The sequence below is a fragment of the Bombina bombina genome, chromosome 6, assembly GCF_027579735.1.
Source record: "Bombina bombina isolate aBomBom1 chromosome 6, aBomBom1.pri, whole genome shotgun sequence".
Taxonomy (NCBI): domain Eukaryota; kingdom Metazoa; phylum Chordata; class Amphibia; order Anura; family Bombinatoridae; genus Bombina; species Bombina bombina.
In genome coordinates this window covers 951,452,660-951,471,796 of record NC_069504.1, presented here as the reverse complement: position 1 = coordinate 951,471,796, position 19,137 = coordinate 951,452,660, and positions in this window count along the sequence as shown.

The window sequence follows — 19,137 nt, the reverse complement described above, 5'->3', positions numbered from 1 at the left end:
ATTGCATGGTATACAGAGTAGGATACGTATCTGGTGTGCCTCATCTCTATAGGTCCCGAGCTTCTTCACGGAATATCCTTTATTCCTAGGAGTACAGGGGATTGATCTTAGACGTTGCGCTCTTCTGCCAAGTGAGCGAGTCGGGGCACTGAAACTTTGCATGAGCCAGGGAGGCAGGCCACATCACTCCCGGTGTCAGCAGATGGCCTATTTGAAATGCGTTTGACTGTTGCAGGTCGTTGAAGGTGTATTTCATGCACAGCAGCTCCACATGGCTGGATGTCAACGCACCCCCGCTGCCCCTCAATCTGGGTCTCATTTTGGTACCATCAGTGGAAGGTAAGGTCCCATCTAGTAGAGAAGCATTGTATCTGCGTACCCTGCAGAGGGAAGTAAGATCTGCAAACTGGTAGTCCATTTTGATCTCTAAGTCCCGTAGGAGGGATTGCACCATTATACTCAGATCTTCCATGGCAAAGTAATGTCCCAAATGTGATATGCTCAGTAGATGCTCTCACTTTGTTTATGGACCTTATCCATGTGGTCTTTCTCTGTGGATGCAAATGCTTCTCAATTGTCAGGAGCTGAATAGCAAGGGGGTTCAGAGGCCCCAAACGGTAAAGCGGCCCTAAGTGTAACAACTCTCCTAGATCTAGTAGGCAGTGAGAGGGATGAGAACATTTTAGTTAGTGTCTCAGATCAAAAGGGAATGCTAGGTAGAATCTCAGAGATATGGGCTCCATTTCCTGCAGTCAGGCCTCGTCATGCTGGAGTACTGTACCACTTTTACTGCTCTGAAAAAGTGTCTCAAAGCACCTTCTTTGTGAATGTGGATGTGAGGTCTTGTTTACAAAGCTGTAGATTAATATTATCACTATTTTTAGTGAAGAAATCTCACTATTATTAAACAGATTAAGATTATAAATGGGAGCCTCAGGGACACATGTCTGATCTCTTTAGTGGTTAGCTCCGCCCCCCGACTTCAGCTTTTAACAGGTAAGGACAATGTTGCCACCATTATACCAACCCTCTTCTCCTATCCCACTATCCTACAGCCTTAACCCTTAGCACGCTCCAGGCCCATGCTGGGCCCTAGACTAACTTTCTGTTTAACTCCGCACAATAGTGTGCTGCCACACTTGTGAGTATGGTTCTTCAATAATAAGTGTGATTTGCAATTGTGTCATAACAGTGTTAAAGTAGGAGATGCCCTTTTTTGTGGTTTTTATTCACAGAATAAAGGCTCTAAGTGGCGCATGTCTTGAGCACTATATGGCAGCAATGTTTACAATGATTTTTATATTTTGTTAAAAAATGTCAAATAGCAGACCTCTGAATTGTCCCAACTAATTCTGTGCTCTGTCACACTGTCCCTCTGAGACAGCCATATGTCCCTATTTGTAGAATTTCTGTTAGCAATGCCCATAGACCACTCATACATGCCCACAAACTCAGGGGTGGATTGGGCCGCCGGAATACCGGGAAAAATCATGGTGGGCCGGGCTGGCAGCTGCACAGAGAGTGTGTGGAGAGCACTGAGCATTAGAGCACAGGCAGCACAGTGTGATGGAGCGCAGCGGCCAGACCGGCGATCTGCTTGAGCAGCAGAGCACAATCAGCATATAGATAGACAGAGGCTTTATATTCAGCACACAGAGTGAGCAAATGAGAGTGAAGCGGCTGCCATGTTTTGAGCACAGTCAGAAAGACTCAAGCAGCTGCTGCTCAGCAGGCATAGGATGCGGCTTGTGGCAGCACCTTGGCCGCTCCTGCTCCAATAGAGGCCTCACAAATTTCAAATTTGTATCAATTTGTATCAGGCATAGAACAAGCTAACAATAGTATTGATCCAGTTGTTCGTTCCTGTGAGTGTGCTTCTCTCTGTGTATATTTAGTCTCCCTATGGGAAAAAGGGGGAACCAGACGTGGATTCCTTGCTCAGTGTGCTTAGAGGAATATGGCTACACCTTGCTGACGAGGCCCAATGAAGGCCGAAACGATCGTCTGGGGTTGCTGTGTTCCTTGCTCAGAGAGGAATTGCCTGGTATTTTGGAGCTGGACTGACCGTAACAGGCGGGATCAGACTGATATACTACAGGAAAGTTCTTCTCTGTGAAAAGCATTACTGGGCTAAAAGAAGCTGCACCCAGGTGGTAAATTGCCATAGAACAGGCTAACAATAGTATTGATCAAGTTGTTCGTTCCTGTGAGTGTGCTTCTCTCTGTGTGTATTTAGTCTCCCTATAGGAAAAAGGGGAAACCAGACGTGGACTCCTTGCTCAGTGTGCTTAGAGGAATATGGCTACACATCACTGACGAGGCCCAATCAAGGCCGAAACGATCATCTGGGGTTGCTTTCTCTCCCCCCTCTCTTTTGCAGAGGGGGGAGAGAAAGCAACCACTAAACCTAAATCTAACCCTAACACCCCCTAACTTAAATATAATTTAAATACATCTAAATACATTTACTAGTATTAACTAAATTATTCCTATTTAATACTAAATACTTACCTATAAAATAAACCCTAAGGTAGCTACAATATAAATTTAGGATTTATTTTTATTTTACAGGAAACTTTGTATTTATTTTAACTAGGTACAATAGTTATTAAATAGTTATTAACTATTTAATAAATACCTAGCTAAAATAATTACAAATTTACCTGTAAAATAAACCCTAACCTAAGTTACAATTATACCTAACACTACACTATAATTAAATTAAAAACCTAAACTAACTACAATTAAATAAAATAAACTAAATTACGAAACCCCCCCCACTAAATTACAGAAAATAAAAAAATAATTAAAATTTTTTAAACTAATTACACCTAATATAATCCCCCTAATAAAATAAAAAGCCCCCCAAAATAATAAAAATCCCTACCCTATACTAAATTACAAATAGCCCTTAAAAGGGCCTTTTGCGGAGCATTGCCCCAAAGTAATCAGCTCTTTTACCTGTAAAGAAAAATACAATACCCCCAACATTAAAACCCACCACCCACACACCCAACCCTACTTTAAAACCCACCCAATCCCCCCTTAATAAAACCTAACACTAACCCCTTGAAGATCACCCTACCTTGAGACGTCTTCACCCAGCCGGGCACAAGTGGTCCTCCAGAGGGGCAGAAGTCTTCATCCAGGCGGCATCTTCTATCTTCATCCATCCGGAGCGGGTCCATCTTGAAGCCAGCCGACTTGGAGCATCCATCCAGACCGACTACTACCCGACGAATGATGGTTCCTTTAAATGACGTCATTTAAGATAGCGTCCCTTGAATTCCGATTGGCTGATAGGATTCTATCAGCCAATCGGAATTAAGGTAGGAAAAATCCTATTGGCTGATGCAATCAGCCAATAGAATTGAGCTTGCATTCTATTGGCTGATTGGAACAGCCAATAGAATGCGAGCTCAATCCTATTGGCTGATTGGATCAGCCAATACGATTGAACTTCAATTCTATTGGCTGATTGCATCAGCCAATAGGATTTTTCCTACCTTAATTCCGATTGGCTGATAGAATCCTATCAGCCAATCGGAATTCAAGGGACGCCATCTTGGATGACATCATTTAAAGGAACCATCATTCGTTGGGTAGTCGTCGGTCTGGTTGGATGCTCCGCGTCGGCTGGCTTCAAGATGGACCCGCTCTGGATGGATGAAGATAAAAAGATGCCGCCTGGATGAAGACTTCTGCCCATCTGGAGGTCCTCTTCTGCCCGGATCGGATGAAGACTTCTGCCAATCTGGAGGACCACTTGTGCCCAGCTGGGTGAAGACGTCTCAAGGTAGGGTGATCTTCAAGCGTTTAGTGTTTTATTAAGGGGGGATTGGGTGGGTTTTAGAGTAGGGTTGGGTGTGTGGGTGGTGGTTTTAATGTTGGGGGGTATTGTATTTTTTTTTACAGGTAAAAGAGCTGATTACTTTGGGGCAATGCCCCGCAAAAGGCCCTTTTAAGGGCTATTTGTAATTTAGTATAGGGTAGGGAAATTTTTTATTTTGGGGGGGCTTTTTTTATTTTATTAGGGGGATTAGATTAGGTGTAATTAGTTTAAAAATTTGTATTTATTTTTTTATTTTCTGTAATTTAGTGTTTTTTTTCCCGTAATTTAGTTTAATTTAATTGTAATTAGTTTAGGTAATTAATTTAATTATAGTGTAGTGTTAGGGGTAATTGCAACTTGGGTTAGGGTTTATTTTACAGGTAAATTTGAATTTATTTTAGCTAGGTAGTTATTAAATAGTTAATAACTATTTAATAACTATTGTACCTAGTTAAAATAAATACAAAGTTGCCTGTAAAATAAAAATAAACCCTAAAATGGCTACAATGTAACTATTAGTTATATTGTAGCTAGCTTAGGGTTTATTTTATCGGTAAGTATTTAGTTTTAAATAGGAATAATTTAGTTAATAATTGTAATTTTATTTTGGTTTATTTAAATTATATTTAAGTTAGGGGGTGTTAGGGTTAGGGTTAGACTTAGGTTTAGCGGTTAATAAATTTAGTATAGTGGCGGCGAAGTTGGGGGCGGCAGATTAAGGGTTAATAAATGTAGATCGGTGTCGGCGATGTTAGGGACGGCAGATTAGGGGTTAATAATATTTAACTAGTGTTTGCGAGGCGGGAGTGCGGCGGTTTAGGGGTTAATACATTTATTTAAGTGGCGGCGATGTCTGGTCGGCAGATTAGGGGTTAAAAACTTTAAGTGTTTGCGATGTGGGGGGGGGGCTCAGTTTAGGGGTTAATAGATAGTTTATGGGTGTTAGTGTACTTTTTAGGACTTTAGTTAAGAGTTTTATGTTACGGCGTTAGCCCATAAAACTCTTAATTACTGACTTTTAAATGCGGTAGGAGTCTTGACAAGAGAGGGTCTACCGCTCACTTTTTCCAAGACTCGTAATACCGGCGTTAGGAAAATCCCATTTAAAAGATAGGATACGCAATTGACGTAAGGGGATTTGCGGTATGTTAAAATCGTGGAAAATAGTGAGTGGTACTCCTGTACCTGTCAGACTCGTAATACCAGCATTAAAAAGCAGCGTTGGGACCTCTCAACGCTGCTTTTTAAGGCTAACGCAAGACTCGTAATCTAGCCGATTGATAGGTGGCAAAAATCTTTTGTGACTTCACTTATTTTGGTTTTGCAAACCACTACAATCAAGATAGGGGTGCTGGTTTATAGATAGATTGTGTGTTAATATGTATATGTAGGCCAATTGAGTTTTCATATATGCTTTATTCCAAGTATTTTTAAATTCCCTTAAACTATGTATCCTACTTTTTGTTAAGGGATTCTTATGCAAATCTCTCCTTGATCTGCAACCATCCACTATAAACAATCTTTTGCAACTGTGAAAAGGTGGCATAGATGGAATTGTGTTGTAGGGCGCTTTATATAATAAGAATGTGATATTTACTTTCATTACAAATTAATATTAGTTCATTATGGAAAAGAAAATCCCAGGGAAGAGTATCCCACTAATGTCCTTAAAAAGATGTGCTGTGTGCATTCTATGGATTCAACAGACTACAGGGCTGGCCTTTACTTTTCCCAGGACTGCTTTTCCCCCCAGTCCAGCCCTGCACAAACTGTCAAGACATGCCCAGCAACCAGCCAGATGTGCCAATGACCCCATCTTCTATTCACATGTAACCCTTCCCCTCCTAACATGGGCCAGCCCACAACCAGTGATGGCCCCTTTCAACCTCCTGAGTTCCTTATACCTAGCCACAAATGTTTGGAGGTATGATATAGAGCTCTAGACACATGCATGCTCCTAAGTCTACCTAGGTATGTTCTTCAACTATCTGGATCCTGAAAGTGTCAGTTTGATTTTCATGTTCTTTTAAATATAGAAGTAAGATTACACCACACTTTCAAGGCCAGGTCATTTGGACCAGGTGGGACCACAAGACCCAGGAGGCATTTGATAGAGGTGGGCCATAGGGAGATACTCAGGCTAATAGAGTTTTTTTAAAGAGAAATTAGTCCTGTATGAGGTCCATCAACTGTATATCAGAATTCTCTCATGTGAAATATCTATCCTTCTGCACTTTAACCTGTGTTACTGCTGACTTTGTTTTGGCATAATTTAATTATTTGACCCAGGCACTACAATATCTTGAGATGGCTTGGTTCATTCTACTCTGCAACAGTATAAATAAAATAAAATATGTGGGCGTCTCATGTGGGTGCATCTTTGGCTGTCAGTAAAGCAAACGAATGAGTGATTTTGCACCTTTTCGATGTCAGTATCACACATAGAGCAATCATTTAGCCACTAATCCAGTAATATATGATCATGACAACATTTATACATCACTCATAGAGGCCTATTTATCAAATGTCTGTCAGACCTGATCCGACAGTGCGGATCAGGTCTGACAGACATCGCTGAATGCGGAGAGCAATATGCGGCCAATCGGCGGCCAGCAGGGAGTGTCAATCAACCCGATTGTACTCGATCGGGTTGAATTCCGGTGATGTCTGTCTGCCTGCTCAGTGCAGGCAGACAGGATTATGGAGCAGCGGTCTTTAGACCGCTGCTTCATAACTGCTGTTTCTGGTGAGCCTGCAGGCTCGCCAGAAACACGGGCCCTCAAGCTCCATTCAGAGCTTGATAGATAGGCCCCATAGTCACATATCTATACCAGACAATTGTTCCTGCAGCCCATCTCGCTATGCCTTATGTTTTTGACTCATCTATAAGCTACATACCCAGATTAGTCTTCTGGCTCTGCAACCCAATGTCAGGCATATGCACTAATCAGACTCCTTGCTTGCAATTCTCTGTTGCAAAATCAGCCACTTACTTGCATCAGATTTCTAGCCCTGTAGCCCATGTGTCAGCCACAAAATAACATGAAAGGCCTGGTCCTGCAGTCATTTGTCAGCCTCATACCCATATCAGATGTCTGTCCTTTTAACCGTCTTTTAGTAACATACCCATCACAGAACCCTAGCCGTGCATCACCTTTGTTAGTTGCACCCACACCTAATTCCTGGTTCGTTTGCTCCATACCCACATCAGACCACTGGACCTGTAGCCCCTAACCTTTTTTTTTTACCTGCTTCACTCTCGTATTTATTTAATGCATGATGTATTTTTCTCATACACCACCTGTAGAAGAACCATTCATTGCTAGGCAGGGGAGAAGAGGAGACAACTGAGCCTGGCTGCCTCCCTGCCTTGCTGCATGGGGTCAGGTGAACATTTGACAAGGGAGTACCTTGTTACAATGTAGCCAGAGACCGGTGTTTAAATCTGAAAAAAACACTGGATCACATTCAGCAAACTTCCAGGTATGAGTATAGTGTTGTCTGTCTGATCCAGCTTCATGCTGTACAGTTATTGGGAAGACATTAATACATCCAAAAAAAGCCTCTGGATGCAGTATTCTAACTGTGAGGAGTTACATGTTATTATAATGAATTAAACCTTATTATTGTCACACATGAGAGTTTATTTGTTCATACATTACCATCCTGTTCCCGATGCATTTAATTTAATGCTTGAGAGCTAATGACATGTTACTGTACTTCAGCAAATTAAATTCTAGTTCTCATAACTTAACTCCTGTTAAATAGTTATCAAATTTTTTTACATAAATAGCAAAACAAAGAAAAAAAAAATAAAGTCATTCAAAAATGTTTAAAACTAACAAAATCATTCAAGTTTAAAGTTTTTACTATAGTGCTGTTTGTTGTACAGTTAGTACTAATATCAGTGCAGAAGCTCAGTTACATCTGTTCTTAAAGTGATGGTAAACCTGAGCATTTAACAAACGCTAGGATTAACCATCACTAATATTCAATTGAAGTTTAAGTGATCAGTTATTAAAAAAAAGAGTGCTAAACTCACCCTGACTGTGCCGCTGCACATCGCTAAACTAAGTGGCTCCGGCCGCCAACGGCATAACATTCTTCTACCAATGAGGTGACGTTTGCACCTTTAAACCAATATGCCCTGTCATCCATACAGCTGTTCTTCTGTATGCATAATGCTAGCACAGCTATTGGTTTAGAGCTGCAAGCGTCACCTCATTGATAGAAGAGCGATGTGCCGTAGGCGGCTGGAGCTGCTGAGTTTAGCGATGTGCAGCTGCACAGTCAGAGCGAGTTTAGCACCCATTTTTAAATAATTAATCACTTAAACTCCACTTTATTTTTAGTGATGGTAAATCCTAGCATTTGTTAAACGCTTGGATTTCCCATCACTTTAACTGGCCCCAGCACAGCAAATAAGATAAACATGTTTAAAAGGCTTTTCAAGAAGTATATCCATGGATTGTTCTAAAATTGCAAAACCCTAACAATATTTTATGTTCTGGTTTCATATTGTGTTTGACAAGATGGCTTAGTGCTTAGAAATATATCAAGCACATTTTAAACACAAGCTATTGTTGGTGATATTCACCCTGGACTGAAATAACTCTTCACACCATGACAGCTTAGATAATGTGTTTACTGATTTGTCAAACGCACTGCAATATAGAGAGGGGGGGGGCAGTCCCCAGGTATTTTTACATAGGAGTCAGGACATTTCTGATCTTCATATCTATACTAATACAATTTATTATTGGGCAGCTAACAAATGTAAGGGTTTTTCCAGATATGGTTACAATATGAAAATACATTTTTTTGCACAGTTTAAATTAGCAAGTTCTATTCAGAAAAGTAAAGTAGGTGTTAATATGTCCGCCTGACCATATATCGAACACGGCAAAGGTGAACACTAGAGATAATAACCAGCGCTACGGAATTTGGCGGCACTTTACAAATAAATGATAATAATAATAATAATAGAGATGAACTAATGTTTGCTTTTCAGAGACATTTTTATTGACAATTCAATTACACCAGTTGGATCATTTGCTGCTTGTGCAGGCAAGCTTGACAGCAAATGCTTCTGCATCCCAAGCTTCATAAATGGAGTCCCAATATTGTTTTCTTCATTCCGAAGATACACCTGAGGTTGCTTTGTTCCACCGTTTGGATATCTAGATTTACAAATGACTATGATGTAATGTAGTTAAGGATTAGGGTTTTGCAAAATTATTAGGGAATAGTATTATCATAAAGGCAAAATAGACTAATGTACGATGGGCAATAAGCTAACAAATACTTTAGTGAAGTCAGTAAGTTTTGCAGCCCAGGAGTTATTCCTTGAAAAGCCTCTAGTATGTTGCAAAGATCTTTTATTTTAGGATACATGACACTCAAGTCAAAATTAAACTTTCATGATTTTGAACAACTTTCCAATTTACTTTCATTAACAAAAAGTGCACAGTCATTTTATATTTACACTTTTTGAGTCACCAGCTCCTACTGAGCATGTGCAAGAATTCACAGAATATACATATATGCATTTGTGATTGGCTGATGGCTGTCATTTGATACAGTAGTGGAAATAGACATAACAAATTTGTCAGAAGAAATCTACTACTCATATGAAGTTCTGACTTAGTGCTATTGCATTGTCTTTTTATCATGCATTTGTTGATTATGCAAATCTTCTGTATTTACTGGTCCTTTACATTTTTTATGGATAGTTACATTTTGAGCGTGATGCTTTAAACTTGAAGGAAACGCAAGGTATGGGCATTGCTCTGGATGTGGGTTATGCCACATAATACAAAACTCTTCTACAGATAATCTTTTGTGGGATCAACGTTGTGCATATAAAATGCTTTTGTTAAGAAATCAAAAGTTTTATTTCCCCTAGTTTTTATAAATACTTTGTTTCAGATCCCCTGAAACTGTTAGAGTGAGAGTGATATTTGGTCACTTTATGCTCTCACAGTGTTTGATTCCGGAAGAGATGAAGGATTAGTATGGAGACAGAGACTGAAATAGAGGAAGAAAAAGTAAAACTTAAGTTAAGAGACGTGCAGGGGGTAAAGTAGAGAGACCTTCAGAGCAGGGCCGCCACTAAACTAAGTTTACTAAACTATTGATCGCCCCCCCCCACGTGTCCGCACACAAACACAGAATTACACATGGAAACACTCACACACACTAGCACAGACAAACACACAGAAACACTAACGCATACAATAACGCAGACACGCATATACATAGACCGATGCACATACGGATACAGAGAGACACTAACAATTATAGACACTCACAGATGCACTTTCACATACCCACAATTACACAGACAGAGAGACTAAGGAATTTAAACTTTAGCTTTCATTCCCACTAATACCAAAAGAACACCAATATAATACTCTTACGCCTTAGCAAAACTTTATCCTTATTTAAGGGGACATGAAACCCAATTTTTTTCTTTCGTGATTTAGAAAGAGCATGTAATTTTAAACAACTTTCTAATTTACTTCTATTATCTAATTTGCTTCATACTCTTGATATCACTTGCTGAAAAGCATATCTAGATATGCTCAGTAGCTGCTGATTGGTTGCTGCACATAAAGGCCTTGTGTGATTGGCTCCCACATGTGCATTGCTATTTCTTCAACAAAGGATATCTAAAGAATTGAGCAAATTAGATAATAGAAGTAAATTGGAAAGTTGTTTAAAATGACATGCTCTATCTGAATCATGAAAGTTTAATTTTGATTAGACTGACCCTTTAATAATAATGACAAATACAGTCTTGATATTAGAAAAGGTCATGCATTTATTAGTTTAAACCAGAATTTATTGCCTTTATGGCAAAACTTCTTAAACTGTCAAATCATAATAAATCATAAGCCAAATCATAAACAAATTAAACCACATCAACTATTCAATGCACCAGCATTGTAAAGAAATAAGCAGCCTCACGTAACCAAGAAGCATGACCACGTGCAACTCAGGGGTGTAAAAAATGGCACATAACAGGTCGAAAGGTCTGCAGACTAGGTGGGCATATAAATTTGACCAAAAGACCACCCCTCAATGTCCCTGTACTCTACAGACCTCTCCCAATTATCACCGTACCTCTTATCGCCACCCCCTTAACTTCCATCATGACCTTTTCTTACCTCAAAATAACTCTGTGTTATACTCCTTATGTCCTCAATGAATATGTTGTTGTTCTCCTTTGACAGATATACCTCATCGCCTCTGTAAAACGCTTGATTTGTTACACCTTATACCTCCTATTTCTTTCATGTAATTGGCAAGAGTCCATGAGCTAGTGACGTATGGGATATACAATCCTACCAGGAGGGGCAAAGTTTCCCAAACCTCAAAATGCCTATAAATACACCCCTCACCACAACCACAATTCAGTTTTACAAACTTTGCCTCCTATGGAGGTGGTGAAGTAAGTTTGTGCTAGATTTCTACGTTGATATGGGCTTCTCAGCATGTTGAAGCCCGGTTCCTCTCAGAGTACAGTGAATGTCAGAGGGATGTGAAGGGAGTATCACCTATTGAATGCAATGGTCTTCCTAACGGGGATCTATTTCATAGGTTTTCTGTTATCGGTCGTAGAGATTCATCTCCTACCTCCCTTTTCAGATCGACGATATATTCTTATATACCATTACCTCTACTGATTCTCGTTTCAGTACTGGTTTGGCTATCTGCTATATGTGGATGGGTGTCTTTTGGTAAGTATGTTTAATTTACTTAAGACACTCTCAGCTATGGTTTGGCACTTCTTTTTATATAAAGTTCTAAATATATGTTTGTACTTATATTTGCTATGATTCAGGTTTATCAGTATATTTCCTTTTTGCAGACTGTTGGCTTCATATCTGGGAAATGCTTTATAAAAAAAATATATATATATTTCTTACCTGAGGTTTTCAAATTGACTTTTTCTAAATTCTGGGCTGTATTAGTCTTGCGAGAGCGCAAAATGCCATAATTTATGGCGTCATTCTTGGCGCAAGACTTTTTTGGCGTGAAAAATTACGTTTGTTGATGCAAATTCGTCATTTCCGGCATCTTAGTTGGCGTAGAGTCTTTTCTCAAGGTTGCGTCACCTATGACGCTCGAGTTTCGTTCCTGACGTTTTTGGCACCAAAAAATGTTTTTCAGTTTGTGGTGCGTCATACTTGGCACCAAACATTTTTTCATTTAAGACCTCATTCCTTTTGCCTCTGGTCTTTTTTTTCTATGTCAGAGGCATATTCTGTTTGCATTTTTTCCCATTCCTGAAGCTGTCATATAAGGAAATTGATAATTTTGCTTTATATGTTGTTTTTTTTTTTACGTACTGCAAGATGTCTCAATCTGATCCTCTCTCAGAATCTACTACTGGAACCCTGTTGCCTGATATCGGTTCTACCAAAGCTAAGTGCATTTGTTGTAATCTTGTGGTACCTGTTCCTCCAGCTGTGGTTTGTAATAGTTGTCATGATAAACTTTAACATGCAGAGAATGTTTCCATCAGTAGTAGTTCATTACATGTTGCTGGTCCATCAACATCTAATGCTCAGGATATTCCTGTAAATTTAAGAGAATTTATTTCTGATTCCATTCAGAAGGCTTTGTCTGCCATTCCGCCTTCTAATAAACGTAAAAGGTCTTTTAAAACTTCCCATAGAGTTGATGACTTTTCTAATGACCGACAACATAATGATTTATCTATCTCTGATGAGGATCTGTCTGATTCAGAGGAGCGTGCCTCAGATATTGACACTGACAAATCCTCTTATTTAGTTAAAATTGAGTATATTCGTTCTTTATTAAAAGAAGTGTTGATTGCATTAGATATGGAGGAGACCAGTCCTCTTGATACTAAAACTAGTAAACGTTTAAATTCGGTTTATAAACCTCATGTAATTATTCCAGAGGTTTTTCCAGTTCCTGATGCTATTTCAGATATAATTTCTAAGGAATGAAATAGACTGGGTACTTCTTTTACTCCTTCTTCAAGGTTTAAAAAATTGTATCCTTTGCCTACTGATAGATTGGAGTTTTGGGAAAAGATCCCCAAAGTTGATGGGGCCATCTCTACTCTTGCTAAACATACAGCCATTCCTACGGAAGATAGTACTTCTTTTAAGGATTCTTTAGATAGGAAGCTTGAATCTTATCTAAGGAAAGCTTATTTATGTTCAGGCCATCTTCTTAGGCTGATGTTGCTGCTGCTTCAACTTTTTGGTTGGAAGCTTTAGCGCAACAAGTATCAGATCATAATGTGTATAGCATTGTTAAATTAATTCAACATGCTTATAATTTCATTTGTGATGCCATTTTTTATATCATCAGAATTGATGTTAGATATATGTCTTTAGCTATTTTAGCTAGAAGAGCTTTATGGCTTAAATCTTGGAATGCTGATATGACTTCTAAATCGACATTGCTATCTCTTTCTTTCCAAGGTAATACATTTTTTGGCTCTAAGTTAGATTCTATAATTTCAACTGTCTCTGGGGGGAAGAGAGCTTTTTTGCCTCAGGATAAAAATCTAAGGGTAAATTTAAAGCTTCTAACCATTTTCGTTCCTTTCGACAGAATAAGGAACAGACACCTAGTCCTTCCCCTAGGGAATCTGTCTCCAATTGGAAGCCTTCCTCAATCTGGAATAAATCCAAGCCATTTAAGAGATCTAAACCAGCCCCCAAGTCTGCATGAAGGTGCGGCCCTCATTCCAGCTCAGCTGGTAGGGGGCAGATTAAAATTTTTCAAGGATGTTTGGATAAATTCAGTCCAGAATCATTGGATTCAGAACATTGTCTATCAGGGGTACAGAATAGGTTTCAGAGTAAGACCGCCTTTGAGAAGTTTCTTTCTCTCACGCATTCCAGTGAACCCAGAGTAAGCGCAGGCTTTCCTGAAGTGTGTTTCAGACCTGGAGTTATCTGGGGTAATCGTGCCAGTTCCTTTTCAGGAACAGGGTCTGGGGTTTTATTCAAATCTGTTCATTGTCCCAAAGAAAGAAAATTCATTCAGACCAGTTGTGAATCTAAAGGTCTTGAATCGTTATGTAAGAGTACCAACATTCAAAATGGTGACTATAAGGACTATTCTGCCTTTTGTTCAGCAAGGGCATTATATGTCAACAATAAACTTACAGGATGCATATCTTCATATTCCGATTCATCCAGATCACTATCAGTTCCTGAGATTCTCTTTTCTAGACAAGCATTACCAATTTGTTACTCTTCCTTTTGGCCTAGCGACAGCTCCAAGAATCTTTTCAAAGGTTCTCGGTGCCCTACTCTCTGTAATCAGAGAGCGGGGTATTGCTGTGTTTCCTTATTTGAACGATATCTTGGTACTTGCTCAGTCTTTACATTCTGCAGAATCTCACACGAATCAACTAGTGTTGTTTCTTCAAAGACATGGTTGGAGGATCAATTTACCAAAAAGTTCTTTGATTCCTCAGACAAGGGTAACCTTTTTAGCTTTCCAAATAGATTCAGTATCCATGACTTTGTCTCTAACAGACAAGAGACGTTTGAAATTGGTTGCAGCCTGTCGGAACCTTCAGTCTCAATCATTCCCTTCAGTAGCTATGTGCATTGAGGTTTTAGGTCTCATGACTGCAGCATCGGACGCGATCCCCTTTGCTTGTTTTCACATGAGACCTCTTCAGCTTTGTATGCTGAACCAATGGTGCAGGGATTATACAAGGATATCACAATTAATATCCTTATATCCCAATGTTCGACTATCTCTGACTTGGTGGTTAGATCACCATCGTATAGTTCAAGGGGCCTCTTTTGTTCATCCAACCTGGACTGTGATCACAACAGATGTGAGTCTTTCAGGTTGGGGAGCTGTCTGGGGATCTCTGACAGCACAAGGGGTTTGGAAATCTCAAGAGGCAAGATTACCAATCAATATTTTGGAACTCTGTGCGATTCTCAGAGCTCTTTTTGGCCTCTATTGAAGAGAGAGCCATTTATTCATTTTCAGACAGACAATGTCACAACTGTGGCGTATGTCAATCATCAGGGTGGGACTCACAGTCCTCAAGCTATGAAAGAAGTATCCCGGATACTTGTTTGGGCAGAATCCAGCTCCTGTCTAATTTCTGCGGTCCATATCCCAGGTATAGACAATTGGGAATTGGATTATCTCAGTCGTCAAGCTTTACATCCGGGAGAGTGTTTTCTTCACCCAGATGTGTTTTTTCAAATTGTTCAGATGTGGGGGCTTCCAGAAATAGATCTGATGGCATCTCATCTAAACAAGAAACTTCCCAGGTACCTGTCCAGGTCCAGGGATCCTCAAGCAGAAGCAGTGGATGCATTGACACTTCCTTGGAGTTTTCAACCTGCCTATATTTTTCCGTATCTAGTTCTTCTTCCAAAAGTGATTTCCAAGATCATCATGGAGCAATCATTTATGCTGCTGGTGGCTCCAGCATGGGCTCACAGGTTTTGGTATGCGGATCTTGTTCGGATGTCCAGTTGCCAACCATGGCCACTTCCACTAAGGCCAGACCTTCTATCTCAAGGTCCGTTTTTCCATCAGGATCTCAAATCATTAAATTTGAAGGTATGGAAATTGAACGCTTAGTGCTTAGTCATAGAGGTTTCTCTGACTCTGTGATTAATACTATATTGCAGGCTCATAAATCTGTTTCTAGAAAGATTTATTATCGAGTTTGGAAGACTTACATTTCATGGTGTTCTTCTCATAAATTCTCTTTGCATTCTTTTAGAATTTCTAGAATTTTACAGTTTCTTCAGGATGGTTTGGATAAGGGTTTGTCTGCGAGTTCCTTGAAAGGACAAATCTCTGCTCTTTCTGTTTTATGCCACAGAAGAATTGCTAAACTCCCTGATATTCATTGTTTTGTACAGGCTTTGGTTCGTATCAAGCCTGTTATTAAATCAATCTCTCCTCCTTGGAGTCTTAATTTGGTTTTGAAGGCTTTACAGGCTCCTCCGTTTGAGCCTATGCATTCTTTGGACATTAAATTGCTTTCTTGGAAAGTGTTGTTTCTTTTGGCCATCTCTTCTGCTAGAAGAGTTTCTGAATTATCTGCTCTTTCTTGTGAGTCTCCTTTTCTGATTTTTCATCAGGATCAGGCAGTTTTGCGGACTTCATTTAAATTCTTACCTAAAGTTGTGAATTCCAATAACATTAGTAGAGAAATTGTTGTCCCTTCTTTGTGTCCTCATCCTAAGAATTTTTTGGAAAGATCTTTACATTCTTTGGATGTGGTGAGAGCTTTGAAATATTATGTTGAAGCTACTAAAGATTTCAGGAAGACTTCTAGTCTATTTGTTATCTTTTCTGGTTCTAGGAAAGGTCAGAAGGCTTCTGCCATTTCTTTGGCATCATGGTTAAAGCTTTTGATTCATCAAGCTAATTTGGAGTCGGGTAAATCCCTGCCTCAGACGATTACAGCTCATTATACTAGGTCAGTTTCCACTTCCTGGGCTTTTAAGAGTGAAGCTTCAGTTGATCAGATTTGCAAAGCAGCAACTTGGTCTTCTTTGCATACATTTACTAAGTTCTACCATTTTGATGTTTTTTCTTCTTCAGAAGAATTTTTTTGGTAGAAAAGTTCTTCAGGCAGCTGTTTCAGTTTGATTCTTCTGCTTATACTTTCAGTTTTTTTCTTTTCCATTATAAGATTAAAACTTATGATTTGGGTTGTGGATTAAATTTTTTCCCTTCCTCTCTAGTGACTATTGCGTGGAGTTCCACATCTTGGGTATTGCTATCCCATACGTCACTAGCTCATGGACTCTTGCCAATTACATGAAAGAAAATATAATTTATGTAAGAATTTACCTGATAAATTAATTTCTTTCATATTGGCAAGAGTCCATGAGGCCCACCCTTTTTATGGTGGTTATGATTTTTTTGTATAAAGCACAATTATTCCAATTCCTTTGTTTATGCTTTTGCTCCTTTCTTTATCATCCCACTTCTTGGCTATTCGTTAAACTGAATTGTGGGTGTGGTGAGGGGTGTATTTATAGGCATTTTGAAGTTTGGGAAACTTTGCCCCTCCTGGTAGGATTGTATATCCCATACGTCACTAGCTCATGGACTCTTGCCAATATGAAAGAAATTAATTTATCAGGTAAATTCTTACATAAATTATGTTTTCCTCTATCACTTTTTCAGAAATTATGCTCAACCATATTAACTTGGTTTCTGGCCATGTTACTTTGAACTATTTAAAAGTATCTTTCACCTGTTCCTGTAGCTCAATTGAAGGTACTGATTCTATGTCATTGCCTCCTAGATGTATGATCAAGATATCAGGCTTGCCCCATTTCTCCTAGTTACTTGCGCTATTTCCATGAACTGATTCCAGTTAATTCCTCTCTTTCCTATCCATCTAATTCCTACTTCCCTAGAGCTAAATCCCAAGTTTACTCCTTGCAGCGTGTATTGGTCCATCGGAGTGTCCCAGTATCTATACTCTTAAAGGAACAGTACACTGTAAAATTGTTTTTAAATAAATGTATTTTCAAGGACTTGTTATACCAGCTGCAGAGTATAAAATGCATGGGAAATTAAATTTTTCGTTTTATTTGTGTATATGAAGTAGCTGGTTTTGTGCTTTTAATCCACAGCCTATTACAATGGGTTGAGCTTCAGGTAATATCATATTTCACTATGTTATCACTTTGTCTACACACATACATGCTTCCTTATCTGATATTTGTCTGGAAAACTAAAGCTCAATAAATAGAGAGATGTTATTACTTAACTATTCTGCACCCCACTGGGAGTGTCATTTCTTCTGCTGGCTGTGTTTACTTAGGCTATTCAATAGCTGTAACTCCAGTATCAAATCTTTCAGCATAGGTTGGGATGCCACACGCTAAATCAGCTATTTCAAAGGCCAAAATAGGGGTAAAGGAGCTACTTGTAAACAATGTAATACACTCCAGCAGGTAAAATGGATCATTGTGAAAAATTTAAATGGGAGAAATTTTTTGGAAGAACTTTAAGGCTCTGCCTGGAATAAACAAATCACACGTTAGCCTTGCCAACACACAATTAACACAATTAACAACAATCAAAGCTAGTTCACAGTAAACCAATACCATCCTTTACAATCACTAAGGCCTAGATTTGGAGTTCGGCGGTAGCCGTCAAAACCAGCGTTAGAGGCTCCTAACGCTGGTTTTGGCCGCCCGCTGGTATTTGGAGTCAGTGATTAAAGGGTCTAACGCTCACTTTTCAGCCGCGACTTTTCCATACCGCAGATCCCCCTACGCCATTTGCGTATCCTATCTTTTCAATGGGATCTTCCTAACGCCGGTATTTAGAGTAGTTTCTGAAGTGAGCGTTAGAGCTCTAACGACAAAATTCCAGCCGCCTGAAAATAGCAGGAGTTAAGAGCTTTCTGGCTAACGCCGGTTCATAAAGCTCTTAACTACTGTACCCTAAAGTACACTAACACCCATAAACTACCTATGTACCCCTAAACCGAGCTCCCCCCACATCGCCGCCACTCGATTAAAATTTTTAACCCCTAATCTGCCGACCGCCACCTACGTTATACTTATGTACCCCTAATCTGCTGCCCACAACACCGCCGACCCCTGTATTATATTTATTAACCCCTAACCTGCCCCCCACAACGTCGCCGCCAGCTACTTAAAATAATTAACCCCTAATCTTCCGACCGCAAAGCGCCGCCACCTACGTTATCCTTATGTACCCCTAATCTGCTGCCCCTAACACCGCCGACCCCTATATTATATTTATTAACCCCTAATCTGCCCCCCTCAACGTCACCGACACCTGCCTACACTTATTAACCCCTAATCTGCCGAGCGGACCTGAGCGCTACTATAATAAAGTTATTAACCCCTAACCCGCCTCACTAACCCTATCATAAATAGTATTAACCCCTAATCTGCCCTCCCTAACATCGCCGACACCTACCTTCAATTATTAACCCCTAATCTGACGACCGGAGCTCACCGCTATTCTAATAAATTGATTAACCCCTAAAGCTAAGTCTAACCCTAACACTAACACCCCCCTAACTTAAATATAATTTACATCTAACGAAATTAATTAACTCTTATTAAATAAATGATTCCTATTTAAAGCTAAATACTTACCTGTAAAATAAATCCTAATATAGCTACAATATAAATTATAATTATATTATAGCTATTTTAGGATTAATATTTATTTTACAGGCAACTTGGTATTTATTTTAACCAGGTACAATAGCTATTAAATAGTTAAGAACTATTTAATAGCTACCTAGTTAAAATAATAACAAA